At 35.4% G+C, this 12,837-nt stretch overlaps 1 protein-coding gene across 12 annotated transcripts in view; it reads left to right on the top strand.

The window, feature by feature from the left end:
- CSNK1G3 (casein kinase 1 gamma 3) overlaps positions 1–12,837 on the top strand; it is a 113,776-nt gene that overhangs the window by 16,889 nt on the left and 84,050 nt on the right. The window contains exon 1 of one of the 12 annotated variants that reach the window (XM_041761539.1): positions 5,053–5,177. The exons of the other annotated variants lie outside the window; for them this stretch is intronic. The gene's annotated coding sequence lies outside the window, so the exon portion shown is untranslated. Of the gene's footprint in view, positions 1–5,052; positions 5,178–12,837 lie in introns of those variants that run through there. 12 annotated transcript variants of the gene reach the window in all.

Raw genomic sequence — 12,837 nt, 5'->3', positions numbered from 1 at the left:
TTCTGAGACAAGTTCATTGAAATATCCCTATACGGTTGGACTCTGCCTGGTTCAGGGCAGATATTTAGTAAGTATTTGTTGAATGCAAGTGAGCACTCCAGAACGGAACGTGACTTTGCTGGACAGCTTGGAGCTTAAATTTAACGCCGTTCCTGTGATTGGGATTTGCAGCTATCTAGGTGGTTTTAGGTAGTGAGATGACCTGCTCATAGAGATTGATACTGTGAATTTTTCATTAATAGAAACTTTCTGTGACCTCTGTTTGATTTTTCATTCCCATCATGCTCAAAGGGGCAGGAGATAAGGGTGATGTATATTTTTCTGGCTGTGCATGTCATAAATGTTTAGGGGGCTGAACATTTTCAAATTAAACATTCCCTCCTGGTCCAACCTTTGAGACTGTGATAAGTGATATTACGAATGAGAGTATAAATTCCTTCACCTGTGAAAATGAAAACAGGAGGTACACAAGATATTTTGAAGCCTTATGATATAGTTGTATCCTAGTTACTAGAAAACGGACCTGGATAGTTAGAAAATTTACTTACCTAGATAGATATTCAGTAATATTTATGTATGTTAAGAAAATGTAGACTTTAATAAAATTTCTCTTTAAAAATGGACTCAGTTGTAACTGATTATAATTTAGTATGTTTTTAAAAATATTTTACTTTATATTTTAAGATTTTATTTATTCGTGAGAGAGAAAGAGAGAGAGGCAGAAACACAGGCGGAGGGAGAAGCAGGCTCCACGCAGGGAGCCTGATGCGGCACTTGATCCCGGGTCTCCAGGATCAGGCCCTGGGTTGAAGATGGTGCTAAACCGCTGAGCCACCTGGGCTGCCCAATTTAGTATGTTTTGATACTCCTGTGCTGTTACATATTTATTACATCTTTCAGTCTTAGAAATACTTTTTGACTATAACTCATAGAAATGTATGTATCACAACCTCTAAAAAGGTATTTTACATCATGACCCATTGTGACCCATTGATAACCTATAAAAACAAAATCGCATTGAACAAAACTATTCCTTATGACATAGGTGTACTCCATTTTCTTCTCCGTTTAATACTATTTCATGTAAAAAAGTGCTTCTGGAGACCTCTTACTTTGTTTTAATGACCCACTAATTTAGGGTCATGACCTGCACCTTGGAGAATAAGCTCTACTAGAAGTGATGGCATTTTTTAAAGATGGAATTTCATGGCTCTTGAAGAGCAGTATACAGGGGGCATCACTGAAGTCAGGTTTCCAAAATGTAAAGTGTCATTGAGGACAGTTACTAAATGTTTCTGAGACAGAAGTTTCTGTAGTATGTAATTAGAGAAATTAATCTCCATTTTTGACATTACAGTTAATGGTTGAGCTTTTAAAAATAAGTGTTTTAGTCTTTTCTTAGACAACCACAGTTGAGCTCATGCCAGAAACCAGTAACTGGGACACTTGCAGCTAATAGAAGCATGTGATGTACCGGCTAGCCATCACATCACAAATATCCTTACTCATGTAAATTTCAGAGAAGCCTGGAGTCATGGATTATAATGTAATTATTAGAGACTGAATAAGGCATTTAAAACACTGAATAGGTCATTTCATATACTAAATGTGGCTTTTGTCATTTAAGTTACAAAGCAGCGAGAAATCCATGCTGTGGCAAGGGACATGTGAAAAGCAATTTTAAGATTTCCATTACCTTTAATTTTGTGTTTGCAAGAATCGTTGACTAACATGCTGAACATGAAAAGATGACCACAGGACATGTTCATACTTAATATTACAGATCCATGGAACAACTGTGTATGTATTGCCGTACATTTTGGAAGCTAGGTGGAGTATTAATAAGCATTTAAAAGAATTTAGAACTACTCTTTAATATTTGAAAGCTTTAGCTAGTTCTGGTGGGTTTTGGGTAGAACATAACATACTGATATGTTCTCAGGCAACTTACTCTGGTTTAAGTAGTTGCCATGTAAAGAGTGTCAGTTGGCTCTGTAATGTATTAAATTGTTGGGCCACGAAGATTAGAGAATGGCATTTAATATTTTATGTTTTGAAGATTCCTCAGTGATCATCAAATTAGAAATATGCCAGTGGCCTACATTTCTGTTCATCTAATCAGATTATGTCTACTGTTTTCTGTATTTTAGCAGCTCTCTTGAAATCTTTATTAGTGGATGTTACTACATCAAAATTGTAATTGTTTATGAAAGCAAAGCAATTGATCATTTGTATTTTTTTAGTCAATTCTTGAGGACAATTGAAAAATACATCCCTTTGGGATGCTTGGGTGGCTCAGTGGTTGAGCTCAGCCTTTGGCTCAAGGCGTGATTCCGGAGTCCGGGGATTGAGTCCCACATTGGGCTCCCTGCATGGAGCCTGCTTTTTCCCTCTGCCTGTTTCTCTGCCTCTTTCTCTGTGTCTCTCATGAATAAAAAAAATAAAATCTTTTAGGAAACAATAAATAAAAATACATTCCTTGACTAAATTTTGTCTTTTAAATATAGGTATTTAAGTCAATATGCTGAGGAGTGATAGAATCAACGTAATTTGTAAATATGTTGTTACTACTTGTGCACATTCATGTAGCTTGATGCACATCAACCGAACCATGTCCATTCTTTTTCGTTACAGACGTTTTAAGGTTTTAGTTAAGAGGGTAATATCTCCCTAAATAAAAGTTAAAATATCCTTAAGGCTTATAGATCATTATTTGTGTTACAAGAAAATGTATGCTAGGCACATTTGTATGATACTTTTCTTTCCTCAGTAGTTTTTTTTTCCCTCTGGATGCCCCATTTTTAAGTTTTCAAGCTGTGTTTTTCCATTCTCTTCCTGTAGTTTTTGAAATTAAAACTTCTAAGGGAAATTTTGTTACTACAATTGACTTCATCTGTGGGTATAATGCAATACGAGGATTATCTGTGGGCTTTTAGCAACTGGGTAACTTTAGTGAACATTCTGAGTCTTGCATCTGCTTATATTTCTGTTTCTGCTTGACAATTAGAAATCAGAAAAACAAATTTGTGATGTATGAGTACTGCACTGCATGATATCCACTTTGTATTTAGAATTACCTAGTTACATTTCTATCATGACCTAACTTCTTGCCTGATTTCCTTACTTGCAACTTTTCTCAATTGTTTTGTAGTGTGTGTATATAGTAAACTGCCCTACATACTTTTCTATAACAAGGTTGGCTTTTAAATAAAGTACATATATTAGTTTTTAGGATAGGTTGTTACAAATGGATCTATGATTTAGGGAGCGTATAATACACTATTCAGTGGTTCTTAACTTTTTAACAGTATTCTAATCTAAGAATCTGCTGAGAGCTGTGGTTTGTGTCTTAAGAAAATACCCAGAAGGTCCATGGATTTCAGGTAAAGAATTCCACAACTATTTCCAGTAATAATGGGCCCAGTTTTATTCAAAGTAAAGTAAACTCAACCAAAACAAAAGCTATGATTTGTAGAGGCACATACTACTTTCCTTTTCAATAATTTGAGATACTCTTATCAAGTTCTGACAGTGTTTTTAGTTATTTTAGGATGACTGCTACCTATTTATTCATGGTAGAATTAACATTTTTATTAAATTAAAGGCTGTATGCTTTTAATTAAGAAATCCATTACTCAGTTACCTTTTGTGTGTGCGTAGCGAGGAAAGTTTACTATGCCCAGCAAATTTTAAATATGCAATAAAGTATTATGAAAATATAATCACCCTGTTGTACATTAGATCTTCAGAACTTACTGATCTTGTAACTGAATGTTTGCCTTTTGATATGTATTTCTCCTTTTCTCGTAGTCGCTGGCATCCACCATCTATTCTCCCTTTTTCTGAGTTTGACTTTTTTTTTTTTTAGATTCTACAAATTAGTGATTCCATATTCATTTGTCTTTCTGTCTGGTACATTTCACTTAGTATAATGCCCTGGAAGTTCATCTGTGGTATGCCAGTCGGAGAACTTTCTTTTGTATGGCTGAATAATGTTCCCTTGAATATAGCCCGTTTTCTTTTTGCATTCATCTGTGACAGACACCTAGGTTGTTGCCATACTTGGCTATTGGGAAATAGTGCTTCAGTGAACATGGTGGTGCAGAAATCTCTCTGAGATCCTTATTTTAGTTTCCTTTGGATATATACCCAGAAGTGAGATTACTGGATCATATGGTAGTTCTATTTTTGATTCTTTTGAGAACCTCCCTACTATTTTCCATAATGACTGTACTAATTTATATTCTTATTAACAGTGCACAGGGTTTGCTTTTCTTTGTCTCCTTGCCACATTTGTTAATTCTTATCTTTTTGATAATAGCCATCAGTCCTAACAGGTATAAAATCCTTTCTGATTATAGTTTCGATTTGCATTTGCATGATAACTACTGATGTAGAGCACATTTTTAGTATACCTCTTAGCTATTTGTATATCTTCTTTGGAAAAATGGCTAATCAGATCCTTTGCCTATTTTTTAATCGCATTATTTAAAATTGAGTTGTATATGTTCCTTATGTACTTTACACATTAACCCCTTTTCAGACATATGGTTTGCAAATATCCCATTCTATAGATTCCCATTCTATAGATTTTCATTTTATTTCAGTGGTAGTTTCTTTTTGCTACAGAAGACATTTAGTTCAATGTAGTTAGACCTGTTCATTTTCCTTTTGTTATCTTTGCTTTTGGTATCATATCCAAAAGAATCAGTGCCGAGACCAGTGTCAAGAAGCTTTTTCTGTTTTCTCTAAGGAGTTCTTGTTTCAGGCATTGTATTTAAGTGTTTGGTCTGTTACGAGTTTATTTTTGTGAATGATGTAAAATAGAGGTCCAGTTTCATTCTTCTGCATGTGGCTATCTAGTTTTCCCAACACCATTTATTGAAGAGACCTTTCCCCACTGTGTGTTTTTGGTGCCCTTGTCAAAGATTGGTTGACCAGATGTGTGTGGATTGATTTCTGGTCTCTCTATTCTGTTCTATTAGTATATGTGTCTTTTTTTTTTTTTAATGCCAATATCATACTGTTTTAGTTGTGTTCTACAGATTAAAGTCAGGAAGTGTGATGCCTTTGCTTTTGTTCTTCCTCAGGATTGCTTTGGTATTTGGAATCTTGTGGTTCTCTATGAATTTTAGGATTGCTCTTTCTGTTCTGTGAAGAAAGCCTTTGGACTTTTGGTAAGGATTGTATGACTATGTAGATCACTTTGGGTTGTTTAATCATTGTAACGATAGTCCTTGTACCAACTTAAGAATATATACTGGGGCAGCCCGGGTGGCTCAGTGGTTTAGCACCGCCTTTGGCGCACAGTGTGATCTTGGAGACCCAGGATCAAGCCCCACGTCGGGCTCCCTGCATGGAGCCTGCTTCTCCCTCTGCCTGTGTTTCTGCTTCTCTCTCTCTCTGTGTCTCTTGTGAATAAATAAATACAATATTAAAAAAAAAGAATATATACTGCGTTTTGATGTATTTCTGCCTCTTAAGAATCTTTCATTACTGTCTTACAGTTTTCAGTGTATAGGTCTTTTCACCTCCTTGGTTATATTTATTTCTAAATAGTAAATTCTTTTTGATCCTACTGTAAAAGGAATTGCTTTCATAATTTTTCTGTCAGAGCATTGTTGTTAGTGTATGGAATTTCAACAGATTTTTGTATGTTGATTTTATATCCTGTAACATTACTAAATGTGTTCATTATAGCAAACAGTTTTTGGTAGAGTTTTCAGATACACGTTATACCAGAACTTACCAGATACAGCAAAAGCAATTGTTAGAGGGAAATTTATTGTGATAAGTGCCTATGTTAATAAAGAAAGAACTTAAATAAAGGAACCTAAGTTTATACCTCAAGGTGGAGAAAAAAGAACTAGAAAAAGAACAAACAGTTTAAAGTTAGCTGAAGGAAGGAAATATTGAGATCAGAGCCAAACGAAGTGAAATAGAAGCTGGAACAATAACAGAGAAGATCACAGAAAGACCTGTATTTTCAGGAGAAAATTGATGAAAGGCTTAGCTAGACTAAGAAAAAAAGAGAAGACTCAAAATTGGAAATAAAAGAGGAGATACTTCAACTGATACTGCAGAAATACAAAGTCTCATAAGAGACTGTTGTAGGTAATTATATGCCAACAAATTGTGTTATCTGAAAAAATAAAGTCCTAGAAATAAACAACCTACTAAGACTCAGGAAGAAAGAGAAAATTGGAATAGACGTCTAACTAAGGAGATTGAACTAGCGATAAAAAATCTCCCAACAACAAAAACAAAAAACCAGGAACAGATGGCTTTGTTCGTGAATTTTACTGAACATATAAAGGAAAATTAACCCTAGTTCTCCTGAAACTCTTTCAAAAATTGAAGAGGAGGTAATACTCCTAAAGTAATTTCTCGAGGCCAACATTGCCCTGCTGCCAAAGCGATAAGGGCACTACAAGAAAAGAATATTGCATACCAATATCCCTCATAAGTATAAATGCAAAAATCCTTCCCAAAATAGTAGGAAACTAAATTTACCAGAATATTTAAAGGATCATACACCATAATCAAGTGGAATTTGAATCTGGAATGGAAGGACGTTTCAACATTTGCTAATCAATAAGTGTAATACACCACAGTAACAGAAAAAAGATGAAAGTATGAACTCCTTAATAGGTTCAGAAGAAATTGTTGACAAAAATCAAATTTCGTTGATGTTAAAAGTGTTAAGAAATTATGTATAGAAAGAATGGTACCTCAACTTAATAAAGACCACGTGTGACAAGCCTGCAGCTGACATCATATTTAATGGTGAAAGGCTGAAAGCTTTTCCAAGATGAAAACCAAGACAAAAATACCCGCCTCACCACCTGTATTCCACATAGTATTGGAAGTCCTAGCCATAGCAGTCAGACAAGAAAAATAAATAAAAGATATTTAACTTGGAAGGGAAGAAGTAAAATTGTCTTTTTTCGTGGATTCATTATCTTAAAATTTTCCAAGAGTGATAAAATTTTCAGTCACACATTACATTCCCAGTAACCCTTCTGTCTTTAAATGTTAAGTAGTTTTTATGTTTACTTCCTCTCTTGCTTTCTTTTGACACTTTAATTCCATTGTTAGGTCTGTTATGTTTCAGACAATTTTACATTATATCTTTAGTCTATATTCTTGTAAGGTGCAGATATTCTTATTTCTGTTGTTTCTTTGACCTCTTCTATTGCCTCTTAAGAGCTGAGCATTTGTCAGTTGTATCAAGGTTGGAAAAATTTATATTCTCTTCTATTACATGTATCTTGCATTTTTTTGGGTAAGATTGATTCTAAAAGCTGAAAATGAATTATCCATGCTTGCACTGTTAGGACATACAAGAGAACCGAGTAGTATGCTAGGGTTAATTATCTTTTAAAATTTTTTATTTTTATTTCAGTATAGTTTATATACAGTTACCTATTAGTTTCAGGTATACAATATAGTGATTCAGCAATTCTATATCTTGCTTAGTATTCTTTGTGGTAAGTGTATTCTTTCATTCCCATCACATATTTCATTTATTTCATTCATCTCCTCCCCCCCCCCCCCCCCGCCCCACCTCTTGTCAGGTAAGTATCAGTTCTCTGTAGTTAAGAATCTTGTTTCTTGGTTTGTCTGCCTCCTCTCTCCTTTATTCCTTTATTTGGTTTGTTTCTTAATGCCACATGAGTGAGATCATGTGGTATTTCTATTTCTCAGACTAATTTTGCCTAACCATATATTTTCTCACTTCATTCGTGTTATTACAAATGGCAAGATTATATTCTTTTTTATGGGTGAATAATATTCCATTTTAATTTATATTGTATCTTCTTTATTCATCTATCAATAGACACTTGGGGTGCTTCCATACTTGGTTGTTTTAAATAAATAATGGTGGAAAAAATAGGGGATATATTTTTCATGATTAGCATTCTATGGGCCCTTTTTGTTGTAGCTAAAAGTTTTCTTTGAAAAAAATTTTTTTCTTAATTTTCCCTGTCCTCTGCATTAATTACAATTATCATTTGGAAATTGGAGGTGTTGGATTGCTTCATTCTCTTTTCCTATATTTGTTTTCTTATTTTTGTTTTACATTTTCAGATGATTTCCATCCTTGGTCTTTGTTTATTCCATTTAATGTAGCATTATTTTATCTTTCTCTGTTACTGTTTTTCTCAAAACCCTCTGAGGATCTAATTGTTTTTATTTTTTGTTGTTTTTCTCTTGTTTTGTGTGAGTGATGTAGTCTTTTGACGTTTTTTCTTTGCTTTTTTGTTTGTATTTTTCTTTTGTATAATTAGCTTTCTTCACAAATCTAGTGATTCTGGATTGTCATCAGTCTCTTGGAATCACGTATACATTATGGTGCTTATTGACTTATTAGATTCCACATTAGAGTGCCAACTCAGGGAACCAGTCTTTGGGCAAATAATTCTTCAGAATGCCAAATGGGGATAGTTTTTATTTTGTGATGCCAGAATATAATTTTCCCTCCCTTATGTTCTTCTTTGGAACCTCCTTTGGTTTCCTTAGAGATTTGTTTTTGTTTTGTTTTGTTCCTTTACACAGGAAATAATAGTTACAGTTTAAAAAAAAATAGTTACAGTTTTCTCATTCTTGTAATTTGCCTGTCTTCCTTCTGTTTTTCATTCTTGTCTTACTCTTTCACCTAGCTTCCTTTAGGAAGTCTTGGTGAACTTCTGTGTAGCAGACTGGTTCCTGATTTACCTGTTGTTTTTTCTGACACTTAGTTTGGGACTTTGCTTCCTTCATGGTTTCATGTGTCAGTATGTGCTTTTCTTCCCAGTTTCCAAAAGTTTATGACTATTTCACGTCTCCAAGTGTTTTTATTGATATGGATATACATTGTTACAATGATTAACTCTTAAAAAATAAAATATTGCAATAGAAAGGTATATGTATCATAGTAAGATAGCACTCTGCAATTTTGTAGGATAATGATTTGTTTCTTTTGTTCAGTGTGTGTGTGGAGGGGGAAGGGGGAGGGTGATCGGTCTTTTTGTTCATAAATGTCTTGGAGCCCTATGTACGTGAATGGAGCTTGTTGAATGGTGGGTTCCCCCCTTACCCCAGATTGGTTCAGATTAGGGTCTGACAACATTGAGATGTTATACATATTGAGAATATTGGCTGGCCAAAGGGAGCAGTCCCAGCCTGCAGATGTAGCTAGAAAGGATAGTCTGTATTTTGAGAGGTTAGACAGTTAGCAGGAACAACAGTGGGAGGTAAAGTGGGTAAGAATATGAACTGAGGAATTCTATTTTTCGTTAATCATATTCTCAGTGTACCACTTCCTAACTTCATAATGCTGGTCATGCAGTGTAATTTCTTTCAATTTTAGTTTCCTTGTTGGTAAAAAATAGGAATTCGTTGTAATAGTACCATATGGTTTTGAGAATCTAAAGTGCTCAGCAAACAGCAATTATAGAAATTTCACATAGAAATACAGGCTTCGGGCAGCCCTGGTGGCTCAGCAGTTTAGCACCACCTTCAGCCCAGGGCCTGATCCTAGAGACCCAGGATCGAGTCCCACATCGGGCTCCCTGCATGGAGCCTGCTTCTCCCTCTGCCTGTTTCTCTGCCTCTCTCTCTCTCTCTATGTCTATCATGAATAAATAAATAAAATCTTAAAAAAAAAAAAAAAGAAATACAGGCTTCTGGATTTTCTTGAGAATTTTGCATGTGTAGATTCCTGAATGGCTATGATATTGTTTACAGCTGAGTAATAGCTGCCCCTTTTATTTTTTTATTTTTTATTTTTTTATTTTTTTTAAATTTTATTTATTTATGATAGTCATACAGAGAGAAAGAGAGAGAGGCAGAGACACAGGCAGAGGGAGAAGCAGGCTCCATGCGCCGGGAGCCTGATGTGGGATTCGATCCCGGGTCTCCAGGATCGCGCCCTGGGCCAAAGGCAGGCGCCAAACCGCTGCGCCACCCAGGGATCCCTAGCTGCCCCTTTTAAATCAAGTATTTGCTTTTCAGTTTGCTGTAGTCCCCAGTCTTGTCTTCTCTGCTTAATTTACTCATGAATGTTACCTGCCTTACTTGTTTGGGCACTTGTATTTGTGACTCATGATATATTGCTGTTAAGTATATTTGAAAGAATATCTTCAGTTTCAGACCTGATATTTCTTTGGTGCTAGGATGAATCACTACAGAAAGCAGAAATGCAGACAGTGTTAACAGAGTAATTCAGGCAAGGGAATGCCTTGTCATCCAGGAAATTCTTGGGTGCACTGGTATCACCGTGGTTGGCATATATGAATGATGCTCACCGAGGTATTTCAGGGGAATGAAGAGCCTGATGTTTAGGCCATCTTGTGATAAGTCAGAAGCATACAACTAAAACCTGGAAATGTTTAGAGATGGAAGGAATTCATTTAATCAGACTACGTACATGTTCAGCAGTGTACTAGTTTCAGAGGTCACAAAATTATATGTAATAAGAGTCGTTGTCATCAGATTCGACAGGCGGTTTTAATACTGTGGATAATGTAAGGGTATCCTTAGGAATGTCGTCTGATCTTATTTTATAAATATCAAAAGAAGCACAGATAGAGTAAACCTTGCCCACGTCTTCACTATTAGTTGATGTTCAAAGACTTCTTTTTTCTAATTTTTCATAGACAGGTAGCATCAGAGCGGTCTGGAAGCAGATAGTGAGGATCCCAAGACCTGGGAGAACTGTTGTATTGCAGCAGGGTACAAAGATGGGAACTTAGGTATTGGAGAAAGTTATATTACCTTGTATAAAACTCATTGTTTGAAAATTAGAGTTAGAGATTCTTTTTGGGGACTGAAGGAAGTAATTGGCTATGTGGGATTAGCCCACATGGCAATATGTAGACAGCTTCTAGGAAGTACAGGCACCGGGTAGGACCTGAGGGTCTACTATTTCCCAGAGACAGATAAAAGCAGTGGCTCTTTATATTGAAAAATGTGAATTCTGCCCATAATCTGAAAGGACCTGCAAGAGAATTCTTTCCTACTTAAGCCTCCATATGAGAATGCAGCCTAGCTGACACCTTGAACACGTCTAGGTATATTGCATTCTTAATATATTGTTATAATGAACACCAGTGCTTTACCATCTGATTTGAAATACGTAGTCCATACTCCACTGTGATTTAAAAGCAGGACAGTCATAGCAATTTGTGGCGTGCTATGCAGTAGTGGGAAATGACAAGCACGCCACATAGGGTCTCACAACTACTCAACTTATGAAGCATGAAGCAGCCATAAAACATGCAAATGAATTATAACATTCCTAAATATAAATTTGTTTATTGAGAATAAAATTTGATGTAATCTTCATGTTTCATAAAATGTTACTATTCTTTCAATTTTTTTCCCTATCCATTAAAAAATGTAAAGACCATTTTCAGTTCGCAGTGTACAAAATAAGCCACAGGCTGGATTTAGCTTATACACTGGAATTTATGGCTATAGCTAATAGCCAAACTTGTAGTTGATTCTAGTACTGTTAGATAGTATTTGCATTATTATCCATTCTTAATAAAATATTTTAATTAAAACTCTAGTTTGTAAAAATCCTTTAAGGACTAAGAAAATCTATTATTACACATTTATGAAGAGTTTCTTGAATGTGGTAAACTGGATAGAGTTGAACAGGAAACAGCTTCATTTCTCATTAACCAATATTATCAGATATCTACTTTGATTAATTCTCCCTTGCCCGCTCGTAGATGATATCTTAGTTTCCATTGATTTCTTGTCACATATTGATTAGGATAAGTTCACTTTTAGTAATGGACTTATTTTCACGTGTTAAAAATATCTATTCCTGTTTTGAGGTTCAGTTTTAAGCTAATTCATTGCTTCTTTTAACCACTGTCTCCCTACCTCCCACTTTCAGGCTGGGCTCTTGCCTCTGGAACTTTCGGAAAGGGATTTGGTGTTGTCTCACACTTTTGCTCCCCCCTTTCCTTATGCTAGCCCTTGCTCCTTTACAGTTCACGTTGGGTAGACGGGTATGAAGATGAACGGGCAGAAGTCCTTTAATATATGAAACGCTTTCAAAAGGTGTTTCTTTTGCGAGATGCTGTTGGTTTTTCAGAGGCTTTATCAGGACTTCTGTAAAGCAAGCAAGCAAACCTATAAATATTGCTGTGTATAAGTATGTGCATACATTACAAAAAAGGTCTAGAGCATACACACCAAACTGAAAGTAATGGTTATTACCTCTGCATGAGCAGATGGGATGGAGGAAGGGGTGTGGGTATCCCAAGGGGGTGTTTTTGCTTTATTATTTGATTTCTTATTACGTGTAGAATGTGTTTTGGGCATTTCATTAAATATGAAGAAAAATCTACATATTGAACGTAACATGAAAAATTGCACAAGGAAAGTTACTTCCAGAATAGAAGTAATCGAAATGTGGAAAGACCCTTTAAAGAAAGCTTCTAAAGTAGAGTACAGATATACTCATTAACTTGAAGAAAAGTAGTATTTTTCAGGTGACTTTTATGATAATGTTACAGGAGGGAAAAAAAACATGGTCTTTCAGATAGGACATTCATTTTTTTGGATGTGGGTTATTTCTAAAAGTCCCATTTTGAAGTGTCCGTGGTGTTTAATACAATGCACAGGTTTTAAGTATTATTTTATGAGTTTGGACAGATTTATGCATCTGTGTAATCCTTTCCTGGTTAAGATGTAGAACATTTCCTTCCCCCTATAAAGTTTCCTCATGCTACTTTTCACTCAAATTTCCCAACACCTTAGGTAATGCTGATGTGATTTCTATCGCCACAGCTTGTTATTTCTGATTGTAGAACTTCATGAAACTAGAACCACGTAATA

This window comes from Vulpes lagopus, chromosome 7 (genome assembly GCF_018345385.1).
Source record: "Vulpes lagopus strain Blue_001 chromosome 7, ASM1834538v1, whole genome shotgun sequence".
NCBI classification, from domain to species: Eukaryota; Metazoa; Chordata; class Mammalia; order Carnivora; family Canidae; genus Vulpes; species Vulpes lagopus.
The sequence above is the reverse complement of the archived record's forward strand: the minus strand, read 5'-3'. Positions and strand labels throughout refer to the sequence as shown.